This window comes from Sander vitreus, chromosome 4 (assembly GCF_031162955.1).
Source record: "Sander vitreus isolate 19-12246 chromosome 4, sanVit1, whole genome shotgun sequence".
Classification (NCBI taxonomy): Eukaryota; Metazoa; Chordata; class Actinopteri; order Perciformes; family Percidae; genus Sander; species Sander vitreus.
This window is the reverse complement of record NC_135858.1, coordinates 24,783,329-24,796,010: the sequence shown is the minus strand read 5'-3', so window position 1 is coordinate 24,796,010 and position 12,682 is coordinate 24,783,329.

Here is a 12,682-nt window from a genome sequence, read left to right as displayed (position 1 = left end):
TCCCTGGAGAAGTTTGAGGGTTAGGTGCCTTGCTCAAGGGCACCACGGCAGTGAGCAGGAGGCGATCTGGCATCTTCTCCAGCTGCCAGTCCGCACTACTTGATCCGTACGGGTACCAAGCCAAGTCCCCACGGACGGAGCTACTGCTTCCCCCCAATAATTATAGTTACTGATTTAGGCAACTTTCTTCACAAAATCCCAAAGAAATGGTCATGGTTGGATGGCTGGCATGGTTTAAAGGAAACCAACGTTAACTGTTGGAAGGAGATAGGATGCAGTATCGAGTACCAAAATCAGATGCTTTGTATACCCAACCTCCTGAGTTTTTCCTGTTTGGCTAAAGTGAACAAACATCCAAAATTGTCTTTTTTGTTGTGAGGTCACTGGTAGTAAGTATTGTTTAAAGAATGAGTATGCCTACTTTTTATTCAAAATGGTCATTATTTAAAACAGGATTTTAGTGTTTTAGTTCTGTCTTTGAATATTAATATAGGTTGTTTTGGGGATTTTTGGCCAGAGCCCAAATTACTTTGACTTTGCTTGGCTTTCGGTATGTTTCTCAAAGTGCTAATCAATTGTGCTTCCATGCATGGTTGATCATGGTGGATGTTAAAACTACATATGCCTCATTAATATTGCTTTCCACTGACTTTCACGTGTGACACAGCTGACAATGAAGCATCAGCAATGTGATTCTTTTGGGGTAAACTTTATTAATCGGATTTTCCTACTGTGGTTAAAATTTACAGGGGTTTTATGGATATGACCCACCATGTTGTGGTATCGCTGTGTGGACATATCTTATTCTGGCTATGGCTTTGTTGATTTGTTTGTTTGTTTGTTCATATTCCAGGGACATTATCCACTTGGCTAAATTTCACAAAGTCCTCCAAACCATACAACCATATGGGTCTTTAATTCCTGCACTCTGATTCATGGGAGTGTTTGTTAAATTAGTGCCTCTAGCGGGACCAGGAAATATGAGCCACAGGAGTGTGTTCTGTCCTCATATCTAAATCATCTAAACACATTAACAAAAGATCATGATTTGGCTTAAAATCACTACATTTGTTATGTTACTTTACTTCCGGTTACACGTGACATATAGCATGACGTAGTTCTGTTTTTTCTGTAAAGTAAAACACCTTACTTCCTGCTTCGCTCCTGTCATAATTACTATACACACTATAGGGCGCGGCACCTATAAATGTAACTATGGGTTGTAATTGCTGCATCAACAAACAACTTATTGGGTTGTTTTTCGGGGGGAGGACAGTCTCCTAAATCTGGCACCGTTCAATCCTTATGATGTAAATTAATAGGATAAAAATGGATTCATGGATTATGAAAAGTAAAAAATATTTGAGTAATGAATATATTCATTGTTAATTAGTATGTACTACAAAAATGAGCAATTTTGTGACAATTTTCAAGTGGTCACTATTTCGTTTGTTTCAAAGCTTAAAATGTTTTATACAAGAATTTTCTAAAATATCTATAGAGAAAATTAAGGTTTTAATTTACTCTTGCATTCATTGAATCATGAAGCCATTGAAGAACAGAATGGACTGTGTAGCCTATGCTTTGCACTATGTGACTGAGGGGAACGTAAACTAGGATGTCCTAATCTAAACCCGACTGGCTTGAATCAATGTACCATATCTCAGCTACAGAGCTTCATGGCAATGAAAAACTACTCTGAAAGCAACATCCATTTACTAATTTGACCAGCAAAACTTTTTTTAATCCCGGTTTTACTAGTAATGTGTGGCTCCAAAGTGTCCAGAGATGAACGACTGAACATTCCTTGTTTTCCTTCAGTTTGTTCTCTACCAACCTTGAAAGCCTGGGGAAAACAATTGTATGTTGAGTGTCCACAACAGGAACAGACAGAGTATTGCTTTCTCAACAGCTGCTTGCACAAATTGATATTCTAGTCTTTGCAGCAATGGCACGTGACTGAAGTGTTAAAAGTAGTATAAATGTAACATGAGGGGGGAACAAACCAGTGCTTGAGGGTTTAGTGAGCTTGTCAGTGGAGACACAGCATTAATCCTGGTTTACCCTACTGATGTGTCCTTAGTCAGTGGAGCCACGCCCTATGTTGCTGCATGATTTATTACTTAAAATCAAATCATGGTATACATTGCAATCGCATAAAAATATAAAAATATGTTTTTTTAAATCAAATTTGTATCTTGTCTTCTTTGACGCCAAGAAACGGAGAGTAGGTTTTAGACAGTGTGACAGCTCATAGATACGGACAGGAAATCCAATAAAGGCAAAAATCCCCAAAAATAATCTTGTTTTCTTGGATGCAGTTTTAATATAACTGTTGTTTCAACATCAATTCCATGACTATACTCAACATACATTGGGTTCTACAGAATCTACTTGATACTTATTTCTTGGCTAAAGCTGTGCAAACAACAGTTACAATCCCTTGACATACAGTACAGCATTATTATGCAGATTTACAAGTGAGGTTCCATCACAATAATGGCAACATGTTTCTTCACACTACCAAAGATTAGTGTATAAAATAAGTTGAACACAGTGGACAGCCGAGACACTTCGCCGTTACCACCTGTGTATATCATGTGTCTCCAGCTGACCACTTAGGTTCAGATTTTGTTACTGGATATGTCTGCGAGAAGGTCAAAGGGCCCCGCACACAGTTATTAACGAATAAAATAAATAAATGATGTCCACCAAGTCGTGTTTGCAGTTGTGTTAGTACAGCTGGAGATATTGCTGTTAGCAGAATCCAACACATCTCCTTCCATAGGGCAAAACGATAGACGATCACGCAACTCATCCTAAAATGCTCGTCAAAAATAACTCGTCAAATACTGGCGCTTGGTCAGTGGCGCACAACTTTTTGCGTCAGTAACTAACGCCAAAGGCACCTGACCAAGCATTGTTTTTCATGCGCTGGGAGTGAGAATGTGTTGGGATGGGTCCCAAACCACAGGGCTTTCAAGCTGGGGAGTGTAGTGCTTGTCCCAGAAGAAGGTAAGGGGTAAACACAATACTTTCACCCAGGAAATGGGTGTTCATATCCCAGAAGTACTACTTAGGGGGACCAGTGTTTTACCCCAAACCACAAACCTTTATCAAATCTAGTCATTTTGGTGCCTAAACTAAAACTAAATTTGCAAATTAAGGGCTGTGGTCTCCACACTCACTTTTCTCCTCACTCAATAAATCTGTCCTTCACCGCCTGCAATCCATTCAAAACGCTGCTGCTAGGCTTTTTACTAGATCAAACAGGCGCACCCATACCACCCCTTTACTCTACTCCCTTCACTGGTTTCCTGTAACCTACAGGATCCAAATCAAAATTCTCACCATAACCTATAGGGCTCTACATGGTCAGGCCCCTGATTATCTTGCCAACATAATTCACTTACACACCCCCTCCCGGTCTCTCAGGTCTGTCAATCAAAATCTGCTATCCACGCCACTCACTCGTCTGAAGACGTGTGGGGATAGAGCCTTTGAGGCTATGGCACCCAGACTCTGGAATGCACTACCAACCAGCATTAGGTTTGCTGAGAATGTGGACTGTTTTAAGGGACAAGTGAAGACTCACTTGTTCAGGTTAGCTTTTGGGTAGCTTATGTCTTTTATTTATTTGATAATTGTTTCTGTTGTATTTGTATTTTATTCTATTGATTATTTTTACCATGTTTTTATTGTCTATGCACATTGTAAAGCACTTTGTGACCTTGTCTGTGAAAAGCGCTGTATAAATAAACTTACTTACTTACTTAAACGTAACTCTTAGGTCGTCGTTTTACAGTCATCTTTTTGTGGCTAAACTTAACTGTCACATGACCGGTTGCCCTAAAGGTCACGTGACCAGTCGCCGTAATTTCAAAATATATCCTATGTCCACTTGTGATCCAATCACCCAAGACACATTTTAAAACCAAGTGGAAACAGATGTGGCCTTTCACATGTACCATGGCATGTATCACTATAAACTATAAATGCCCTTAATTGCCATCACAGTAAAATATTAGATTTTCATACAGAATAGTGACCATCAATTCAGTCACTTTCCTCTTACAGTTAAAATTAACCAACTGCAGCTGCAGATGGATGCAAATTAATCCAATGCCAAATACAGATTAAATGAGAAAGGAGATTTATGTTGGGTTGTGTTAGTGGTTGTTAATAAGGACACCATGGTTGCAGGAAAAAACACATGGAGGGATTAGTTTCAATTTACAAGGCAGGGTTCAGGGAACTAATCTCCACAGAACTTTTGATGAGTGAAAAGTTATGTTTAATTGCATAACATGTGGATAGGCCATGGTTTTCTTATTGAATTCAAATGGGATTTCCCTTCCCATTACACATCTCTTTAGTGGATTTGTTACAGTTATCTGTATATTTAGGTTAGGAGGCCCCTGATAAGTCTCACATGCCAATCCAAGCCCTCTTTTACTCTGCTTCCATTCAGTTGCTAATTATTTAATTTCTGCCCTTAACCCACCTATGTTGTCAGCTAGAGCAAGAATGGAAGAAGTGTAAGCAGAGAGTGAAATGCGGTAGAAAAGAGGGGAAAGAACAACCCTGCAGGTTATTTTGTGTGTGTCACAACCATTATAAGTCAACAGTGGTGCTCCCAGGGAGTTGAGTAAATGTGGGCCCTCAGTAGGAGGGCATTCCCCATGGATCAGCCAGTGTGAGAGCAGAAAAGCCAAGCACTCTCCCGCTGCAATTAAAGAACAGCCCATCAATAAATGATGAATGCCAAACACAGCGTGATGTTTGGCTTTGTAAGCAGACTACTATCCTATGTAGATTCATGGTAACAGCAGGGCAGAAAAAAGGGGTGGCATGGTGGAAACACAGAGAGAGGAGACAAGAGGATGTTGAGAGAACCCTGCTGCAAATGTCATTTTGTCCTTTTCAAACACTTCTCTGAATGTGGCGATGGACATTCAAGATGCAGCAGCAGCTGTCATTTCTTAAGCCATCCACTGACATTTGGGATTCTGGGCAGCTTGCCCCGCGTCAGCACAGGAAGCGGGATGGAGGACAGGGGGTGTTTTTTTATTAGCCAAGGGCACAGTGGAAGGGATGGTTTCAAGACGATCCCTGTGGCCACATCATCACAGTAGCACCAGACAGTATTACTGTAACTTAACATAGTGTTTTCTACTTTAGTATAGGACTCTCGCAACCCTTTCATGACCTAACCTTACAAAGATTATATGAAAGGGCAGAACACCTGAGAACAGTTTGACATGTCCCACCGTGTCACCAACAAAACTGTGTTGTAGCTCTGTTTACTAGGGGTGTAAATCACACAGGTGTTTTTATACATTAAATGGTATTATACTGATTCTTTGGACAACGATACAATATTTAGTGATATCACAAAGTCTGTCACGATACCATTTCAAATTGATACAATTCAGGGGCCTGCGACCGATACGAGACGATACATAACACAATCAGTTACATTTATATATATTTACAAAAAGCAACTAAAATAAGATTTGACAATTGTATTACTGTGCACTTCATTATTTAAATTAGTATTATATATTTAAATTAAAAACAAACTACTCTTTTTAGAGAAAGAATAAACATAACATGGTAATTTTAAAATAAAAGGTGCATCTTAAAGATGACGATAAGTATCGATATTTTCACTTTGTATTGATAATATTGAATCGCTGAGGATTGAATCGATTCATCGATCCAGATCTATGTATCTGTTTATGTGTACCCATACTGTTTATGTGGTACACTGCCAAAATCAGCAACATTGCTATCACTATTGCATGACTAACTGGCCTTTTTAAGGCTGTGGGGAGGATTCCTTCTGCCAATTTTACCAGCTGAAGCTGAGTAAGAGTGAGTCAGAGTTAGTATTGTTTTAGAAGCTCTCTGAGTGTAGTCAAAGCCCACAATGGTCCACACTCACTGGGTAGTGTTATTTCCTGCTCGGTCCAACAATAAAAACATTCTGTCCACTTAGATTACACAGTCAGTGTGCAAAACACTGCTGACATGCAGTCTTTAATATCAGCTTTTCACAGTTACATGAGCCTCCAGGCACACGGAGAGGATGTGGGGGTACCTAGGTTCATTATGAGCAACTTAAAATTTACATGACCTTTTTTAATGTTGAGTAAAACCTATGTCCACATTGCTTTTGCAAAGATTTACACAGTCTCCTGGCTTAATAAAGTGCTGACTTCCTTGGGGAATTAAACCCTTTTCTGAATCCAGAGATTAATCAAAAATGCAATAACCTAAGATATCAAGGCAGACATTTTAAAGACACATATTTCACCTGACAGGGAGGATATGTAGTGGCAACATAATGTTTTTTGTGTTTGAGTTTAAATGTCTATGTAATCATCATTTTTGTGCATTTTTATTGACTCTCCCTTAAATTTGTGAAAATGTCTTGTGATGCATTTGTCACATTTCTTTAAAATATTCTTATTAAGATCACATTATTATTAGTAAACGTGAAAATGCACTAGATACAAGTGAAACTATATAACTTCTTGTACAGATTTTTACTGTGGGAATTATATTTTCAGTTTAGAGTTCAGTTTTGTCAGTAGAGATCTCTCTTCAAAGTGTTTGGTTTTTAATCTGTGATTAGAAGGTTAAATAGGTGGTTGTGCAGAAAACTAAGTGGGCATTAGGGAGGTGGATGTGTTTTCCACTCTGGTTGCAAATACATTTAATGAGAATATGCACAGAAACGCTCACCATCTGGTTCATCTTGTTGCTTTCCACTTTGAAGTTAAAGCACCAGCTGCTGTAAATGACCGTCAGATAAACTTTGACATTATTATTTTCTGATGTCTCCATAATATTTTAAACTTAAGAGTGACATGATCTCATTCCCGTTAAGGAAAGCCATTAGGCTTCACCTCATACTATGCCACTGCATATGAGTGAAATCCATCAGAGCCACATGTCAAGTGATTCTCTCATCTGGATAGAAGCGATTATCTGCAGAAACACGATGAATCAGCGAACACCCTACTCTCCCACAGATACAAAACTATTCCTGCGTCTGGTGTTTGTCAATTCCATGGCCAATCACAAAGTTATTAGTTATTAGAAAGTTTCCAACTTGTAAAATAAAAATATTGTCCTGAAAGAAAAACAAAGTCATTCACAAACAGCTGAGGGGACACAAGTACAAAAACAATGTTCAAGCCACTGGACATCATGTCTGATGTCAATCTGTGTTTGTCCCAAAGTCCAAAGCACATAATATCCAGAGTGTCATAGGTCCAGAATATTTCAAGACACTGCCAGCTGTTGAGCTTCTGGGCCATTCAAAACATCACAAATGTAATGTAATAAACATACATAAAACACAGCATTTACTATTACAGTACAATGTGGCAGTGTAAACTATTGTGGCTATGAAAATTTATTTTTGCATTTTTTTGAACCACTAGAATAAAACAAATCTATATATTATATAGTATGCTAGATTCCCAAAAAGCTTGTTTCTCATTTACAAGTCAGTCAACTTTTTCATTTCACAGACATACTTCTCACTTATCTGGACTGCAATGCATCAGCAGCCACCATTTGACCATTTTGTTCCCAGTAAAGTATTGTGTTTATTTAGTATTGAATTAAAAACCATCTACTTTAGGAGTGGAGATTTTGACCGTGATGAACGTGATACAGTGTGGAATATCTTCAACAAACAAGCCTGAATGATAACTTTCTTGACAAAAAAACTCCTCAGGGAACATTTAAATTTCCCCACATCTGGCCTAAAGTGTATTTTTGGTATATCAATAAGAATACCAAATACTTCCTCATTTTGCAGTAGAGAACCTGCAGAGCCCCTTCAATGACCTCGGTTTGTCCCCAGCCCAAACCTTAAGGATCAGCTGTTTCGATGTGTGCCTGTGGGTCTGTTCACAACAATGTTATGAAATGGCACTGTGAGATTTAAGCTGTCACTGGCCATTGTTGCTTCAGCCACTGTGTCCCTGTCAGCTGTCAGGGGTTTCTGGGCATCAGGGGGAACAGAACCATGACTGAAGCCTCGCAAACTGAATCAAAGCTCTCTGTGCACTGGATTGACAGACAGCTGTAAACACTCTTGAGCAATAGCACTGGGGTATGATGTGCATACAAAAACACACAGACTCACAGTCCACTGTCAGTTATCAGTGAAGTGTGGTGTTTTGGGACACTTGATTTAACATCTCATAATATGACACCCTATTGATTTCTTTACAAATGCATAAATTGACTGCGAACAATTTTAATTACTTAGCTCGTGCAATTCAAGCATATTAAATCTTTGGTGTGAAATGTCATATGGAGAGGAATGACGAATGAAAGATAATTGAACCCAACCCTGGTGGCTCACATGATGCCCTAAATTACTCTCCATGCATTTATCAAAAGGTCTCGATCCCTCATTCTTGGCCAGCTGGCTATTTCAGAGCCAGGCCAATGCTGCAGAAATCAAGACAGTGTGAAAAGAAACCATATAATCCAAGCAGCTACTTCCTTCCACCTCGAGGATGAGCTCTGATTAACCACGGCCTCCTCAGTGTGTCATTTCTCAGTATGAGGAAAAAGCAGGTGAGAAAAAGAGGAAACAAGGCAGAAAGACAGACACAGAGAGAGTAAACAGCAGAAGAGTAAATGTGAAAATAAAGAGGATTGAGAATGAGAAAGTGAAATGGAATCCTAAATATGGCAGTGGCTCCATAGATTGGAGAATAAAACCATAGATGCACAATTTAGTCACAAATTCCCCTCGCTTTTTCCACTCACGTTGTTTGCCACTTGAGGAGTGTGTCCTGTCAACCCAGGACTCTCCCCTGACTTGTCAAGCACCAACACAAACCTCCCTATCCTTGTCAACTGCCAGGGCAAATGAGATGGTCAGTTAATCTAATGGAGGGTTTGTATTACCCTCATGCAACCGAGAAGCTCCGCTGCTCCACTCTCTCAGCTGTGCTATTGAGGGAAGTGTTTATGTGGCAATCAGGGTTTAACTATGCCCTCAGATGCCTGAATTAATGTAGCTCTCTCGCCACCAGATGTAGCTGCCATCTGTATGGTGTCAGCAGCTCAGTCTGAACATGTTCTGCCATGTCATTGTTGACAGTGGCAGCCTAGCAAGTTTGTCCCTTGGGCTATAATTGTGTATTGTGTATAATTGTGTATAATTGTGAAAATGTGTTGTGTTCCAAACATTTTATGTTATGAACGCTAAGCCATGCTGGTGGCTCTGTCTAACTACAGTTAGGCAACACTAGCTAGCTAGCAGTAGAATGCTAACATGCTCAAAGAGACAATGTAAACATGTAGGTCTGGCTCTGTTTTAGTTTGGTGTAGGACTTATCTGTCTGGTAGAGACTATTTTATCTCCCTTGGTAAAGACTCCTCGGCTTACACTAGCATAACATGTGGGGTTCCTCAAGGTTCCATTCTTGGACCTGTGTTGTTTAGTCTTTATATGCTGCTACTGGGAAATATCATCAGAGAACATGGGATTCATTTTCATAGCTATGCTTATAATAACCACAACTGTACATTTCTTAATCACCCAATGACAGTTGCCCTCTTGTTAATGCATTGATCAACTTTTGGATGTCACATAACTTTTCGCAATTGAATGATTGAAAGATAAGACATAAGTTTTATTTTTTGGAGAAAGAGCCCAGAGAGAGATATTGTGCAATAACTTTAAATCCTTGGCAGAATTTGTCAACCCAAAGCAAAAAATCTTGGCATGCTTCTAGACACCGATTTGAATGAATTGGGAATCTCACATCAGGAATCTCACTAAAACTACCTTTTACCACCTTAGAAATATTATTTAAGTGCAGCCGTTTCTCTCCCAGGCAGATACTGAGAGACTCAAGCATGCTTTTATCATAGGGTGACCAGACGTCCCCAGTTTCGGTGACCTGTCCCCGGTTGGAGCTGTCCCCACAAATGTCCCCGGTTTTCACTGTAATATCTCACAAACTCTTCACTCAACACATGCATCGATACAACAAGCGGTTCCCGGGTAATCCGGTTTTGAAATTGTAAGAACATTTCTACATGGTATTACAATTATAATGTAGTCTCATGTAAACTATTTATGTCAGCACAGACATTTTTGTAAATTGCTTAGCCGGTGTATCCCACCATAATGATTATTATATTGCCAGATTCCAGACAATCCCACTTACTTATATACAGTATATCCCACTTACAAATATGAATATATATATATATATATATATGCATGGTTAAAATTCTGAAATGCAAAATAGTTAAGGCTACAGCACAAATATTTCCATCCATAGATAAAAATAATCAAGGCTAACCTCTGAATTTCACCAGATTGATGCATTTAAACATTTAAATGGACACATTTCTTTTACTGGGAAGCCCCCCTAGGGGGGCTTGTGCCCCAGTGCAGCTGTAGGTCTAGTGACGCCCCTGGGGCAATGTCCCTATTTTAAGTTTTACAAAGATAAAAACATTACCTGTTTTGGAGGTATTTACACTTCTGAGCTGAAAATGTCCCCGGATTTTGTCTCAGAAATCTGGTCACCTTATTTTATTACCAGCTGGATTACTGCAATGCTCTCCTTTCTGGTCTACCTAAGAAAGTTATAAATAAACTACAGATCATTCAGAATGCAGCAGCACATACACTGAACAAGACCAATAGGAGAGCACATATCTCATCCGTCCTCAAGCCCCACATTGGTTGTCCAGTTTTAAAATAGACTTTAAGATCCTTTTATTTGTGTTGAAATCACTCAGTGGACTAGCGCCTAATTACCTGTCAGACATGCTCTCAACATATGCTCTTTAAAACGGACCTTAAAACAACTTTCCAGTTTAGCATTCTCTTAAAGGTCCAATATGTAATATATTTACTATAATAAATCCAAAAGTGACCACAATGCGTCATCAGATATTAAGGAAACATGCTAAGTTGAAATACTATCTTTTCTGACAACAATGCTAATGCCAGTATTTTCTCCTTTTAAAATGTCTGTTCCGTGACTGAATTTCTGTTTGTGTTTTGGCCTGTGTGTTGTTATAAACTGCCCAGTTTGACAGCTAGGCCGGGTTGCCAGATATACCTGTAAAAATGTAAACTCAGCGTGCTACAGCTGTAACGTTAGTACAGGCATGAAAGTAGCAAACAAACAAACGGGACGGAGATAAATTCGACCCATTCTAAAAAACCTTGGCATGTTTCCAACAGTTGCGTGACCAGAGACGTTACAAACCCTGGGTAAATATTGGAGATGTATTTGAAAGATGGAGACAGGTTAGAGCCCAAAAGGACGCGGAGTTGGCTAATTTCCTCCTGAACAGGTAAGCATTAGCTTCAGGCTAATCATGGCTACAAGGGACGGGGATTTTATGTAATTTCAACATTTGTGTACTTACATTGAATTATATAGCTAGAGTACCCGAGTTGGTTACTCGCTAAAAACAAATTGAGACACAGCCAATAAAGTGATCACGACTGGTCCCGGCTAATGCCGCCATGCTAACCCTGCTAACGTTACAGGAGGTCCAGGCAAGCGGGCCACGGCTGTTTACAACGTGTAGCCTGTTGTGTAGCCAACAACTGTGAGTCAATGACTGTCGATATAGCCAGCATCTAACGTTAGCTACTCCGCTGTGCTGTGAAGTAATGTCTGGCTATGTGAGACAAGCGTCTAGCAACATTGTTGTGGATTCTCCTTCAGCGCGCTTTGGAGGAGGGTCTGGCAAAGCGAGACTATGGATACTGCTGTCTCAGCCTGGCAACCTCCATGAACTTCGAGTCTGGGGAGGAGGCGGCGGGGGAGATGACTCTCTCCAGTAATTTGAAATTGTACTGCAGTAATTACTTTAAACACTAGCTGTCAGTATTACATATTGCACTTTTAATCTTTTTTTAAAATAAATTCATGAATTGCTGTATTTTATTTGTATTGTTGTATTTTAATTGTATTGTTGTATTGTATTGTTAAGCAACTTGTATTGCAATTTTGCACGAAAGGCGCTATATAAATAAGTATATTTAAAGCTATAGTGCGTAGTTTCTGTAGCCCCCATGAGGAATTCTAAGTAATGACAGCAACAATGTCGGCGCGTCCACATGATACAAGCCTTACGTGATTGTGCCCCCACCCCTCCTCAATGCAGTTGCTAGCAGCTAAGGAGGACAAGAGGATTAAAAAAACATGGACTCTTCAGAAGAGGTAATTATCTTCACTTGAGTTTCTGCGCGGGAAAGACAAGCGGACGACACAATCTTCTGAACATAGTGATACTGAGAAATACAGACAGAGTTGTGTGGAGCTGATAGTCTTAATTAGCTTTGTAGTAACTTATTTGGCAATAGCTTGAATGTAACGGACGTTCAATAATATCAAAAAGTTACGCACCAAAGCTTTAAAGTTTTAACCCTCTGCCCACACACTTCCCCAGACTCATCTAATCTCATTTATCACTGGTGCAATCCCTTTCATTTAGGGACATAAAGTGTTAGACCATTATCCATTCTCTCTCTCCCTCTTTCTCTCTCTCTCGCTATATATATATATATATATATATACACACACTCTCACAGAGATAGACACTAACAAATGCACAAAAACACAATAGATGTGCAGATGAACAGAAACCAAGGACAGCCTCTTGC